This window comes from Lactuca serriola, chromosome 7 (genome assembly GCF_051521515.1).
Source record: "Lactuca serriola cultivar US96UC23 chromosome 7, Lser_US96UC23_V15, whole genome shotgun sequence".
In the NCBI taxonomy this organism is placed as follows: Eukaryota; Viridiplantae; Streptophyta; class Magnoliopsida; order Asterales; family Asteraceae; genus Lactuca; species Lactuca serriola.
This window is the reverse complement of record NC_136414.1, coordinates 75,481,396-75,494,868: the sequence shown is the minus strand read 5'-3', so window position 1 is coordinate 75,494,868 and position 13,473 is coordinate 75,481,396. Positions and strand designations below refer to the sequence as shown.

General features: G+C 33.4%; 1 pseudogene; it reads left to right on the top strand.

The window, feature by feature from the left end:
- Positions 1-1,799: 1,799 nt before the first annotated feature.
- LOC145064117 (ACT domain-containing protein ACR12-like) lies at positions 1,800-12,144 on the top strand (annotated as a pseudogene).
- Positions 12,145-13,473: the final 1,329 nt, after the last annotated feature.

The following is a 13,473-nucleotide window of genomic DNA, read 5'->3' as shown; positions in this document are numbered from 1 at the left end:
TACTGCCATAACTGTTGCTTGGCGCAAACATTCCATTTCATACAACTATGACATACAGTTTGTGTGTCATTATTTACGTTTTTATAAAAATATATAATTTTTTTTTTCTAAATGTAGTAATTTTCAAAATAAATCACACATTTAATATCTCATAATATGATTTTACTTCTTGTTGTTCAAAAGACACTGTCTCATAATAAGAAAAAAAAAAGACAATCCTTTACGTAAACTATTATATATCAACTACAAGATCATGTTCCAATTTACATCATATAGTTACGATTCAAAACAACGAATCAATTTCTATAATAACCCATATTGACGATTATACACTATGCATGCGTAAACTAAATCAATCAAAATACTTAAAGTTATCAATAACTTGTCAATCCCCAGGATGGACTACGCTCATAGTAAATGACTAGATTGTGGCATTAGCACACTCCCTCATTTTGCCACACTTCATTTCCACACACGAGCCGAACCCCCAAACCGCATAGCTAGAGGGGAGGTGTTGCTACTAGAAAACGGACTTTCTATGACAAAAAAATTACGACGAACATATAGTTTACGACAAACTTCAATAAAAGTTCAATGATTTACGACAAACATATAATTATATGCCTTAATTTTTCATTATTTATAAATATTCTTAATATACGTCGATTTTGTTGTCTAAAAAAATACACACGCCCTACATTTTTTCTGCACGTAGTCTTAAATAAAATTGATGTTGGTTTTTACATTCGGCATCCTTCTTCATCGATTTAGGGCTACTCCTCTCATACTAATCAAGCGTGAAGAATAGAATCCATCGGCGTTAGGGTCGCTTAGTGATTTAGGGTTGCTCCACCTTTAGTATCGTGCTCGGCTCCACCATCCGCCTCGCCATTGCCACTGTTAGTCACCCTCACGATACCGACCGGCGATTTTACGGCTTCTTTCTCTTGTATGCAACACAATTGTTGGTATTACATTGCCGATTTCACAGGTATGTGTCATTAACTTTACATGACTTTCAATTGTAAAGTATGTGTTAATTCCAAAAGCACTAATTTCTATCATAGTTCCTTGTCTCCGGTTTGTTCTCCTTGGTGGTCGTGAAAGGAAATATGCTATAGTAGGCCTGTTTTTCTACCACCAATGTTAATTCCTTCCATATGCCCTTCTGATTTGGTATACGTAAATCTGGTGTGGTCAATATGTGTCCCTATTGTTCGAGGGATGTTTCTCTTGTAAACTCGTTACTGATGTTCACTTATTTGTGTTTGTTATATGACTATTAATTCTGTTAATCCTTCTGGCTAATATCCGTTGGAGTCACTTCTTAGTTATCATCAATTCTTGGGGTAATTCATTCACTCGGGATTGCCTTAACTTTTGGTTGTTGATGGAACTTTTGAATGAAGTGGAAGAAAGAGTAGAAAACTTCAATTTTGTTGTAGCATACTACTAAGTTTTATTGTTTCATTCCGATGTCTCTGTCTTTCTAAACAATTGAGCAAGAAACAAAACCATAATTATATTGATAAAAAAATATTAGTGGAAAACAAGGTTCAGCTTTTATGTAAAAAAAAAAAAAAGAATTTTTGTGCAACAAAATTAAATTTCCTCAATTCTTCAAGACACAGTTACATTTCTCACTAACCTTTAAACTGTTGGAAATTGTATCATCAACTTCCAAATGAGGATTCCTATTTGAGAGTAGTTTTTTAGTTTATGAAACCAATAGATCTTACTAGAAAATGCAAAGGTAGTTATATACTTATATGCATTATAAATGCTAATTTTGACCAAAAATGCAGCAAGTTTTGTAAGTCATATGTCTTAATCAATCTATGTTTATTACTAATTGAACTGTTATGCTGGAACATTTTTCAAGCTTCCATTGATGGTGTTGACTCACTTGGTGTAACCTTTTTGATCAGTATTTTATACTTTATATGCTATATAATCCAAGGTCTTTTTCTTCTTCTTGACAATAACATTGTATCTCTGTTATAGAATCTTAAACAGGATGATGATAATATTCCTACTCCAACTGCTTAATTATCAAGGTGCAAATCTATCTGCAACTATTATACATGTTAGCTTTGGTGGTCGTCTTGATGCCCTTATTGATACGATAAATGACAAGTATGATGGGATTTGAGCACTACATCAATCCTATGGTGTACATGCAAACCCTAAAGCTTTGGATCTAGTTTCTCTAATGAACATGCAATAATCATCCAAAGCTCATAAACCCTAGATCTAGCATATAATCGATATTATCATAATAAACGGGTTTGGATCTTACCTTGATTGTTATGTAGCAATAACAATCTCAATTCCTCTTAATCTTGAATTTTGAAATCCTAGTGCCTCAAATGTTGCACCTCTAATGAAGTCACAAACACAGTGAGCAACAAGATGACTTAGGAGAAGGAGGAGAAGCACCAAAAACGTCCAAGAACCCTTAGAGATCACTTAGCCACATTTTTGGGAGCCGTAGTGGTCTTTATATACTTGTGTGGGCTACTACGGTTTTTGGTGAAACCCTAATTCTATACTTAGGCCTTAAGCAACCCATAGAGTTCCCTAGAAAGCCCTTGGACGAAAATCATATGGGCTTCCCATAGATTTCGTCCAATGCCCTTTCCATTAGGAATCCATAGCCCAATTGCAACTATCATATAATTGCAATATCAATCCCTTTATTTAATTAATCTCTTTTAGCCACAAAATTAATTCTATTAATTCTTGACTAATATTAATTAAACAATATCATTTCTCTTTTAATATATTATTCATATAATATATTAAATTAATCCTCTTTCTCATTAGTTCATCCTATCAGTTGTTATGGTGAAGGTAACCCAAAAGGACCATGCTCACAATCGGGTCAAGTACATACCAAAATAGTTATGGGCTTAGACACCTAATCCAACAGTCTCCCACTTTGATCAGTCTAATAACTATTCTGTATATGTCTTCGAAACTTGATCAATAATCGTGGCTTTCATAAGCCAATGTCGAACTCTTATCGTATCAGAAACGTGTCCTTTAGATAAGGGATCATATATATTCCTCCATTCTAGATATTGTATGAACTGAGACATGGATTTTAATCATACTCTCTTGTTCATGTGTTGTTTCCCGATTTCTAATTTTTGACGACTAACAACAGACTAGAATTGAACACATCAAATTAGTCCTGGCTTGGCCAAGCGCTTAGGGTGTCATCACTAAATCATCGAGGGGCCCACATATATCGCTTTTATCCTACTTTGGGTAAAAGGAATGGATAAACTTTGACTCAAATGCTCGCTTGTACCTACTCATCAAAACACACACAACAATATGTTTTATAACACCAAGTTACTAGTGCGTTTACATATAATCAATGTGCAGCCAACTTGTAAAATACAACTCACACGTCTCCGTTTCAAGAATATAAGATATTATCATCTCACCAATCACTCGTGATAAATTCCATGAAGCGATCCAAGTGAGCGTGGGATTAATCCAATGCTCAAATCTTATTTTAGGAGCACTCATGAACCATGCAACAAACTTTTGCTATGTCTAAGACACTTTAGACAATCTGCAGTCGGATTTATGATAGTCTTCTTTCATAGCTACTTCCAAAGTATGATTGATTGTGGATGGTTTGAATAATCTTATTATTTGGGAAGTCAAAACATGCAAAGTGAAACACAAGAATAATCGAATCCAATATGGTCCCAAACTTTTGAGTATAAATAAAACTCCTCTTTGCATAAAAGTTTCTAATCTAGACATAAATTTTTTGAATATCCTTCTTGTATAAAAGTTTCTAATCTAGACATAAATTCTTAACGTCCAACTCCCAATATGGAAACATTTCCATATTTGTCATATGAAAACTCATTGTGAATAGAGTCTTATCTATTCATAATAATGTCGATATGGTCCATTCATTACTATACTTCCAATTTCTCACAAGCGACTAATCCTTAATGAACCTTAGATTGTCGTTGACAGTTGTTCAATAATTTTAGTCAATCTGGTTTTAGTCCCTTTTCCCTCTTAATGCCCTAGGCATTTGGAAAATTTTAAAACGGTCGAATATTACATCATATGCAATCGATCCTATACCCGAAGTGTATAATGAAAAATATGATACTTTACCAGTTTCTTTGTATAATACTGACATATATAGAATGCCCCTATGTTAAACCTTTTCAACATAACATTCATATATGTCTTTTGACTATATTCAATTAAAATTTTTCGATATTTAGATTTGAAATGAAATATAATATTTTCTCCCTTAATTATAGCAAAACAACTATTCAACCTTTTCAACTTTGCAAAGTGAAACTTTTGTTTTCTATAATTAATATTGCTAACATGCAACACTTAAAATAATAATCATGCTCCCACTAACATGATAATTATATTCATACGAGCATAACATTTATGCTCCCACTAGCTTTGATACGTATTCAGAAAACATTTGGACTTATAGAAAGCAATACGTAATGACTTCCAAAGTTCATATTTCTAATACGATATGCTTCGATAAGCCTTTATCTAAGCTTCTTAAAGTCATACACCTTTCCTTAAATTGCTTATATGAATGTTTTAACTAATTAGAACTTATAACAATAGGCCATAAATGTTTAAACTAATTGCCAAATCTCACGATTCGAACTATGAAGAGGGATGTCGTAATCATAATCGAATATGAGAATGAAAATATCACAGATGCTATGTCCTTAAAACCTCTCTTAGTGAAAGTGTTTCCTCACTATCATTTTCATGAAACGGAGAGAAACCTTATGACACTTAGATTTTATGGTGTATGTGCTCTTATCCATGTGAAATTTTTCATAACCATCATCATAAGACAATGTTCATGACAAATCCAAACTCTTATGGAAATAACTTGTTCATTCTTAATTTCTCACCATCAAGGGTCCCACCATTGCTTCCAAGTTATTTAGCAGCTCACCTATACTAGTCAATGTACTTTCATTGAACAAGATGCTTGCCTTTATGCCGTTTTATTGACAACTTTATAACTCATGTGCATAAGTAACTTTACTAGAATAGCACAGAAACAAGAATATGTTGACATGATAAGTTACAAACCTCAAGTCGTGTGCTAGTGTTTAATAAGTTTACTCTTGATTAGTTCTTGAACCTTTTCAAGATCATTTAGACTCCCACTGGCCTCTTGTTATCTAAGATTCTCTTATCAAGAAACATTTCTTAACAAACAAATATTCAATAGTTAGTGCGGATTCTTATCAAGACAAACACTACACACAATTGGTATTAGTTGGTCTTTGTCTTATCCAAGACATCATAATTTACCAATTTCAAACGTGCAAGAGTAAGAAAAACAATTTTCTACTTCATATTTGATGAGTGTAGAACTTCTTAAGATGTGTCACTCAAGTCACAATCATGGAGTATGACTCTAAGACTTGATTTTGGAACGAAGTATGATTCACCTATTGATTTAACCATTTCAACAATTTCTTATTCCTCCTCTTAGACATACCAGTGCACTAAGGTTTACCTAGAAGATCAATTGTGATATGGTTTCACAATCAATAAGATGATCATACAACATGATACAAAAGTACTCTCCCTTCTTTTCAGATTGAAGAAACTTTTATCTTTCTGTCTAATTGATTTTTCTTATTCGTTCTACTATTATTGAAACTTTTCAATAATTCAGAATTATACTTAATCCTATAAGCATAACCATATTTACTAGACTTTTAGTAAATCATGACGAATAGTCTTATTTTTATTTGTGGTAGACTTGACCAGTGCACAACATTGTGTTCTAGTCCTTTAGTCCTTCACTTGACTCACATACTTGTGTGATCAAGGAATTAGTCTTAATTTCCTAAGTACCAATATTTCCATACATCACATGATTCAAATCATATGATTCCAAGCTTCTGTCCAATTGAGACTTGGGCGATGGAATCTTTCATTACTTAGAAAATTTTTGACACTACCATAAATAGCATAACTAATAATCAAATCCACTTAATATTGCTTATAATAGAAACACAAAAGCATCAATTTTCATAAATAACATTTCAAGGATATATAAATAAGACAAAACTCAAAATTGATTTTATTTATAAAAAAGGAGCGGAAAACGTATCCTTACACTGCAAAATCAAATGAAAACTATGCTATTGCATATTCCTAAGCAATCTATCTTAATTCTTAGCAGCAGCTCAAAAATCCAATCATCAAATCATGTGATCGAAATCCATTTCTTCGCGATTAGACTCAGCTCACTTCTTCCTTTAGGCATCCTTTCTTTTCTTCGATCCTACAACAAAATGCAATCTTATTACATCATGTATTAAGAATCTAAAATAGTAAACTTAATAGAGTTAGATAGTGGATTTTACCTGAAGCAGAGTCATACATCTTGACTCTCCCATCTCTTAGGGCAGCTTCGTAACCAATGCCCCCTCTTTTGGGCAGTAAAAACATATGGATTCTTCTGGAATGGTACACGAGACTATCTCAAACTCAGCCTTTCTCTTGCGTAGAGAAAACTTTTCTGGACTTCCAATGTTTCCATTTGCCATAGATGGTTGGGATATTGATTTTCCAAACAAATTTGCTCGACCAGTGCGCCAAATCATTGTTGATTTAGCAGTAATAAGTAAATAACTCAAATCAATGAGGGTCACATCGTGGTCCATCATATACTACTCTCTAAAGAACTTACTATATGATTTGGGAAGTGAATGAAGAACCAAGTTAACATCCAACTTCCTTGAGACATCGACACCCAACATTCCCAATCTATCAATATGCAATTTCATATCCAAGACATGAGTACATACAGACTTTCCATCTTCGTGTATCACTGCCAATAGAACTTGAGTGACCTTGAACTTTTCAAGTCATCGAACACGTGGGTCAGGGAGAACAATAGGATGTGGTGGGGGGAGTGAAGAATGATCTCGAGTTCCTCGATCGAATCATGGAATATCATCTTCATGAGGAAAACTTATTCTAACGGATTCAGGAAGACCATAGTTGTTAGACTATGACATCTACAAAATGGGAGAAATTCAAGTTAGTTGATTGGAATCCTTGATATAACTCCCAAATGAAATATCAAGGCTAGGACCTAACACAATATTCTACAATTTGGAAGAGGGATGCCGTAATCCAAATTGCAGAACATTTGAAGGTAGGTAAATGAGAATTTACCAATTTCCACCATGAAAAACGAAAATTGAAGATTAAGTTTTAAATGAATTGAAACTCCTAAATCTTTTGAGATTCATTGAACTTTTCAATGGCATGTTTAAATCTCGAGTGTTCCCTTCGAGTTTATGACTGGGATGCTGAGGATCACAAACAAGTTGTGAATAACCATGTAAATTAGCTTGGTAGTCTCGAACATGCATATCACCTAATCGATGTGTCGGTTAACCACACATGCTCCATTGATCTATGATAATCTACGAGCTACCCATTTCCATCCTTCATTGGTCCTATATTAGTGTGTTGGTTAACTACACGCTCCACTAACGACCACCAAGGTGCAATGTGCAATTTCATGGATTAGCACCAACTCCACATTTTTCCTAAAGTAACTAAGATTTGGGAATTTAAAAAAGTGTTTAGTTACTTCGTACTTCATTATACTTATATTGGAAGGTTTCATCATATCCTACTCGTTCGGCTAACGACCCTCCACTAGTCAAGAGTGTGGTGGGTAAGACTGGATACCCAATGACGGTCATTTTACAGGCTGCTTCCTTAAACACCCCTTATAGACCAACTTCGTGAATGGGGCTTACTAACGGTAAGACTAACATTTTACTTATACATATATATAATATTAAACTTTTAATTCTATATAGTATAAGGGTGTATTTTACAATTTTAAAATACTAGGTGGTTTAATCTATTGACAAATTATACTTTTAATTTGATTAACTTAAACCATGTCATTATGGATTTATTAACTCTCTTTTAATTATACATTTAATTAACTTAATAAAACCATAAGGGTGTAATTTAAACTTTTCATAAAACTAGGGTCTTAGAATTTAATATTTCAAAATCAATACCTTTTAATTTAAGTTTTAAATTCTAAAACTTGAGGACAAATTTTGAAACTTTTCAAAATATTAGGGTTTAACTATTTAAATTTTAAAACTAAAACTTTTTTTAGTTCAAATTTAAACTATAAAACCTAAAGGGTGTAATTTGAAACTTTCCAATGTTACTAGGTTAAATATTTGACTTATAGTAATCCTATATTATCCATATTTAACCAAATCCATCAATTTTGATGAGGATAACCATTCTAAACGTAAGAAAATCGATTTTAGGCAATAAAAACGAGTCTTGGAAGCAATCCTCAACAAAATCTGGTAGGAAAATTGAAAAACCCGGCAACAGATCCTTGGACTCGTCGAGTCCATAATGGAACTTGTCGAGTCCATTCATTGACTCGGCGAGTCTGCCAGTCAGAAACCCTAAAACTCGATTTTCAAGCAAGCAATGGACAATTAAGCATCAAAACATCAAACAAACAGCCTAGTCTTTGATACCACTAATGGGATTTGAGCACTACATCAATCCTATGGTGTACATGAAAACCCAAAAGCTTTGGATCTAGTTTGTCTAATAAACATGCAATAATCATCCAAAGCTCATAAACCCTAGATCTAGCATATAATCGATATTATCATAATAAAAGGGTTTAGATCTTACCTTGATTGTTATGTACCAATAACAATCTCAATTCCTCTTAATCTTAAATTTTGAAATCCTAGTGCCTCAAATGTTGCACCTCTAATGAAGTCACAAACTCAGTGAGCAACAAGATGACTTAGGAGAAGGAGGAGAAGCACCAAAAATGTCCAAGAACCCTTAGAGATCACTTAGCCACGTTTTTGGGAGCCTTAGGGTCTTTATATACTTGTGTGGGCTGCTACGGTTTTTGGTGAAACCCTAATTCTTTGCTTAGGCCTTAAGCAACCCATGGAGTTCCATAGAAAGCCCTTGGACGAAAATCATATGCGCTTCACATAGATTTCATCCAATTCCCTTTCCATTAGGAATCCATAGCCCAATTGCAACTATTATATAATTGCAATATCAGTCCCCCTTTATTTAATTAGTCTCTTTTAGCCACAAAATTAATTCTTATTAATTCTTGACTAATATTAATTAAACATTATGAATTATCTTTTAATATATTATTCATATAATATATTAATAAATTATAATTAATCCTCTTTCTTCTTAGTTTATCCTATCAGTTGCTATGGTGAAAGCAACCCAAAAAGACCATGCTCAAAATCGGGTCAGGTACATACCAAAATAGTTATGGGCTTAACCACCTAATCCAAAAAAGTATACTTACTTTTTTGACCATAATACCCTTGTAGTTCTGAACAAGTAACAAAATTTCTATAAGTTATAGCTAGTAAGCTTGAATTTGTGATGTGGATGAAGGCATTGAAGCATCTAGGCTTAGATGTATCAAAAGGAGCTATCATAACTGAAGGATCAGTCATTGAAACAAAATTCTTTATTAATCAATTGTGAGAGTGCTTCATAGTAATTAGGTGTTACTTTCTTTTTTATATAATGTTGTTATTTTTATACATCAACTCGATGAAAAGTTAAAGATCCTGATCTCTTGGAGAAGTCAGATTGATCCATCAAAAACAATCTCTTGAAGTATCATCCGATATCTATACCTACCTGATGACCTAATTAATGAATAATCACTTCATATTTATATGTTAATTCAATTATTATGATCTCTGAACATATATTTGGTTTGATGGTTTCTTGTTATTTATAAATTTTAGGAATCGAGTGCACGACTTGCAATTGGGGAGGCTATTGGCATACAAGCTCCAGTCAAGAAGGCAATTTTCTTTAACAAATATATTATAGAGATCACTTCAAGGGGCATTTTGGACTTTTGATCACTTTTTTAGGATGGATGGAGTCATTACTTAATTCACATTTATGTTTAGTTGGCTTAAGTTTTTGTTACATGTGAAATTTATAAAATGCTTGAATCCGTAATCATATTTTAGGTTGGACATATTTGTCAATATAAATTTTATAGAGATTAACTAAAGTTAAACTCCTTCCTATAAATTTTATATTATTCAAATAAAAGTTTGTATCTTGATGGCAACTTGATACGAATATAGAGACTCAAATACATGTTAAGGATGCTGCTCCTAAAAGAAGGTTAGCCGCTATGCAATTTAGAATAGTTTTTCAATTACCAAAACACAAATGAAAATAAAAATAACAAACTTTTTCACATTTTTACTTGTTTCATGCACGTGAAATTGAACTGTTTAATGTGTGTTTTGTTTTTAGCTTGTTGTGCATAGAGACATAAGATAGACCTGCATTGCTTTTAGAAATTGTCAAGATAATGGTTGATGTCAATGTTGCTATGGAATCAATAGAGATTGATACTGAAGTATGTTAAATTGTTTTAAACATATAGAAAATACAAGGACATTTCAGTCATTTTCTCATTTTTTAATGGTACAGGGGTTGATTGCCAAACATAAATTTCATGTTAGCTACAAAGGGGCATCTTTAAACGATTCTTTGTCACGGGTAACCAAAATGGTTTCGGTCTTTTCAGAGTAAAAGTGAAATTACTATTATACCCTTTTGTAAACTATTTAAATGGGTAAGTGTTGATGAATTTCCAGGCTATTACCTTCGAAAGTCAGAAACCAATGAAGAAATTTACTAACTAGGGAAGCACACATGCATCGTCCTTGCATCATGGAAAATATATTATTGTTGTTTATTGCTCAATTTGTTATGCAATTGTATAGTGTGCCTTTGTGCCAGGTTACACAGAATACACAAAAATGTGGGTATTATTTTCTAAAGTTCTTGAAAGCAATTGTTGATGAAGGACTTGAAGTGTTGAATAACGATGTAACAAAATCTATTAGTTAGGTGATGAATGACTTGAAGTGTTGTAGAGTTTTTACATATATAATTGTTTAATTGTTTTTTTTTTGCTAATATATTAATTTTTGTCTCCAATTTGCGGGAAGAATGAATATACAAACGTCGAGCTTGATAAGGTGCATGAAGAATAGATTACTTACGTCGCAACCTTATTTACTAGTGATATGTATTTTACAATTACTTACTCATGATTTTGGAACACACTCTTGAATTTGACACTATAGGTGTGTAATAAGTTGTCTATTTGTGTATGTATGATATTTTATTGTTTATTATTAGAGATTAAATGTGTAATATAGTTAGTTCGATTAAGATATGGTACAAGTTTAGAATATATGTTGAATATATGTAAACCCATGACATACAAACGTCGTAAAAGTTTGTCAAAAATTATGACTTACAATATATGTCGTAAGTTTCAGTCATTATGAATTATGACATAGAAAGTCAGTCATAAATATATGTTGAAAACGCATGTTTCGTATGTACGTCGTAATTGTAGGTCATAAAAGTTTGTCGTAAATTTTATGATAGGTCAAATGTCTGTTATTTTCCTCTATGAAATTGCTTTCAAGGACAGACATTTGTCTGTCATGTATAGGCATTTACGACAGACAATGTCTGTCAAGAAAGGTCTTTTTTCTAGTAGTGGTTCACTACGATTTAACATGGCACATCAGCTAAAATTGCACTCCACTCCCTGTGATCTTATTCCCACCTGCACATTATCAATTCCATTGCTTGTGAGTGTGAGTGTGAGTGTGAGTGGTTGGTAATAGTAAGGATTCAGCAAATAACAAGAAGATTAAGACAGACCTACTAAAGTTGTTTTTGGGCTTGTCAATTTTTTAGCTAAAATATATCACTTGAAATTATAGGAATAATAAAATAACATAATAACCTATTGATGTTTTCTTTCAGGTTTCTCTCAACTATCTTTGTTTTCCTCTACAATCTATATCGATGCACTTAAATTGTAAGATATTAGCAATGGTGATAAATTATATTAAAATGAAATTAATAAGAACAACAGAACTACATTTTGATCAAGATTCCTTTTATTATAATCATTGATAACATGTGTATTTTAGACATTTCTTACATTATGTTACTACTAATGATCCATCTAATTTGAGTGAATAATTTGTTTGTGTTCCTAGCTTATGCTTCTAATAACATGAACACATATGATGTACATATATATTAAAGTTGCAACAAAAATCTTTCAGAAAGACCATATAAACAAAAAATTTTAATCAAAATGATTTGACAATTTCTTCAACAGCTCAACTTGTTGAATTTATGTATGTCAATTCAGAAAATATGTATAATCATAAAATTAATTTATTCATCCGGAGATAAAAATTATACGTTGAGGTCGACTAGAAGTTTTATATCCACTAGCTCCCCATCACTCTTTCCTTCCTACAAAAACAAAACAAAAAATCTTGATTCACTTTAAGATCGTAAACGTAAATGCTCAATTTCATACCAACTTCATTTCTTGGATTTCCAGTTTTACTATATTTCTACTCATCATCTTCTCGTCGGACACAAACCTATGAATCATCTCTGATCCATAGTAAACAAAACGTTAAAAAGTAATAGATAAATCAATCAACTATACTGAATTGCACCCACAAAAAAAGATCTAGATCACTCATTAAGTCCGTATTTTTTCCAAAATAAGTGTTGTTGTGTTTTAACACAAACCATAAAATGGTAAATCAAAACTCAACAACAAAGTAAGGCAGTAAAGACACAAATACAATCAACTTGAGCATGGCCATCAATGATCATTGGGTCGGATTTGCACAACAAGAATTCGGAGTATTAGGTACGACGCGTTTTGGGACGACAAGAGCAATAGCGGCGACACCAGACTTGACGCGCTGTATGTCGCCGCTAAAACCCCACTGTCGTCGCTATTACCGGCGTCGCTAAAGATAACCACCGGTGATCTGTCGGAGATACGCTACTTTCAATTGTGACCCTTGGTTTCACAAATAATCCAACGGATAGGGTTTGTTCCTGTGATAAGGCATTAGAGACGACGCCTTTAGCGGCGACATGTCGCCGCTAAAGGGGGCGATCCGTTGACTCACCCTTAGACGAAATCTGGCCCTACAATTCCAACCCAATCCAACGGTTGATAATCGCCAAAAAGTGCGCGTATGATTCCCTCCATTTTGTCGCCACAAATAGCCCCATGTCGCCGCTACTAGTGTAGCCCTTTATGTTCCGGTTCGTCTTCCCCAGACGAACCTTTCTCTCCTTTCTTTCACACCGGCGCGTATCATTCACATTCGCAGTTTCTGTGGCGACTCCCAACGCTCTCCACCGCTGATTGGGCTAGAAACCCTTCTCCCACCGCCGATTGTCCTCCAAAACCGAGTCCCACCGGCGGTATAACCTCCAAAGTGACTGCCACCTCCAATTCCGAAGGGAACTTCGATTTCGTGCTCATATCTC